The sequence below is a fragment of the Pseudomyrmex gracilis genome, unplaced genomic scaffold (assembly GCF_002006095.1).
Source record: "Pseudomyrmex gracilis isolate BER0280 unplaced genomic scaffold, ASM200609v1 scaffold_448, whole genome shotgun sequence".
NCBI classification, from domain to species: domain Eukaryota; kingdom Metazoa; phylum Arthropoda; class Insecta; order Hymenoptera; family Formicidae; genus Pseudomyrmex; species Pseudomyrmex gracilis.
This window is the reverse complement of record NW_018021032.1, coordinates 83,089-85,622: the sequence shown is the minus strand read 5'-3', so window position 1 is coordinate 85,622 and position 2,534 is coordinate 83,089. Positions and strand designations below refer to the sequence as shown.

At 26.8% G+C, this 2,534-nt stretch overlaps 1 long non-coding RNA gene across 1 annotated transcript; it reads left to right on the top strand.

The window, feature by feature from the left end:
• The first annotated feature begins 238 nt into the window (after nt 1–238).
• LOC109860691 lies at nt 239–2,505 on the top strand. The gene is made up of 3 exons (XR_002250855.1): nt 239–636; nt 1,081–1,230; nt 1,326–2,505. It is a non-coding gene; the product is annotated as an uncharacterized LOC109860691 (long non-coding RNA).
• The last annotated feature ends 29 nt before the right edge of the window (nt 2,506–2,534 follow it).

Below are 2,534 nucleotides of genomic sequence, written 5' to 3'. Positions count from 1 at the left end.
ATGTACCATAAAAGAAAGAAAATTTATTCTTTGAAAAATTTAGTATACAAGTGATATAATAAGCATATCTATATATACAGATCGATTTGTGTGAATACGTACGATATTTTATACAGAAAAGACAATGAAAGTAACGCAAATAGTCTTTTGTAATAACAGAATATTTTTACATTTCGTTATCATGATATGTAGCTTTTATAATACAATCGGATACAACAAAACGTTCGAGATGTACGTGCTATTTGTTTTATCGAAATTTGAAATACATAAAAGCTGATTTGACCGATTATTGTCTTGGCATGTTTTGAATTCGTTGTTATCGTGTTTCGGAGAACGTCTACATCACGTGATCAATACCTGACATACTTCTTGATTTCAATTGGTGAATTTGACTTCGAATTCGTTGAAGACATTTCAAAACGGTGAAAGATTTGATAGAGAGGGATCTCTGCCTTAATCACTGTTTCTTGCTCAGTCAAGGCAGTCGTTTGCCGGCTATTGCGGAACACAGAGTAGTGCGATAAGTTACCTTCTTCTTTGAAAATGTCTAACAAGTGTCCAATGTGTAACACGATTTTCGATATGGCGGTGTTATTGGACGTACATCAATGTTTTCTAGGAGATTATGTCTGCGGGGTAAAAAAAAATTTGTACAACGTCTAAAAACGTGTAATAGGCGTGCAAAGAGTGAAACACATGCAAACACGACGTTCTGAATCTAGACACGTGAAACTAAAACTGTAGATTCATTGCAGAAATGTGAAATCGTATCTTATATATGCATATAAAAATATAGTTTCTATATATCAGCATTTTCTGTAAAACTAGTAGTTAATGTAAAATTATAAACAATTTTACAATAAATTTAGAATTATTTATAGATTATAAAAACTACATGATGTTTTTATAGTAAAAAGCAAACAAAANTAAAAGAAGTATTACAATAACATTCACTCGCGATTACGTCAAAAATAGTCACGTGTCAAGAAAAGAAATACAATACATATCAAATCATTTAATTTATTTAAAAGTTTCAAATATTTTAGAGAAATAATTGTTTACATTTTACATGAATAATAGGATTGTAACGGAAAGTTCAAAACCAGATTGCAATTGGTCAACCATATCTGCAGTGATAAGAAAAAATCTCAAAATAAATAAAGAAAACTATTAGTACATATAAACTATACTAAACATACATTTAGTATATTAATATTGTACAAGAAAAAGGTATTATTATATATTACTTTTTCTCATGTTTTGTATGTAAAAAAAGTTAAAGAAATATATATTATTCAGTCTAATTAAAAACGATTGTATTACAGAAGAATGTTCAGAATGTCAAATAATATAAAATATTATAAATATTACAAATATTAATTACAATTTGCACGTGGTCAACGTTCTCATATTATCGCAAAAGATACAAACAACTAATATAACAGAAACAACACTGAGTTTTATTGTAATCTACCTGAAATTGACGGAAGAGACACAATCAAAAGACGATAAAACATATGGACCAACTAGAAACATTCAGGATAGATTAATTAGTATTGACAATGTATATTATTAGTATTGACAATGTATATTACCAAAGTATATTATTTCCGTTTTTATGTTGTTAACAGAATTTTTGGCGTACCACAATAAGAACTACAATCAAACTGATTTTTTACTAATACGATAATAGTTTTGATACTTATAACTCTACTGCTTTCTATTTTTTGTATATTTAATATTTTTTCTATTCACCTATTTTTATCTAGTTCATTTTATACAAATATACATTGTATGTACATGTATATATATAATTATCAAACTCAGAGATATTTTACGAACGTTGTAGTATGTCTAAGAGTATTAAAAATATGTATAAAAAACAGTAAATTGTTTTATACATTTTTAAAGAGAAAATAACATATAAATTTATAAAAAATTGTATAATTTATTTTATATTAATATACTGAATACACTTAAGTGTATTCAGTGAACAAAGCAAGCCGCGACAGCCTCCGAAGATTTAATAAGCTCGAGTTAATAAATCCTCTTTTACTAAAATGACATATGTCTATAGAAAAGTAATCACATAAGAGAGAGAGGAGTTAAAGTTAAAAGTTAAAAGTTAAAAGAAGTTAAAAGTCGTAAAAGAATAAATAATGCCTTTAAATACACTTCCACTGTAAATATGTTTTATGCTACAATTTTAGACTAAACGGATAATAGAAATGTTAATAAAATTACAATTCATAAATTGTACAAGACTCTTTAATGAAAAATAATTCTGCACAACATAATCATTTATTGTAATTGTAAACTTAAAATAAAGATTTTGATACAGAGACCCCTACACATGTATGTATGTGTATGTTTATATAAAACTCTACCGCATCATACACAAATTTTTTACGATTATCCTGTGTAAGAAGCGGCTTTATGATTTATAAAAATTATAGCACTTATCAAATCTTGTAATAAGCACCTTCGAGACCAACAATATTGTATCAAAAATATATTTTATGTAACCCAGAGTA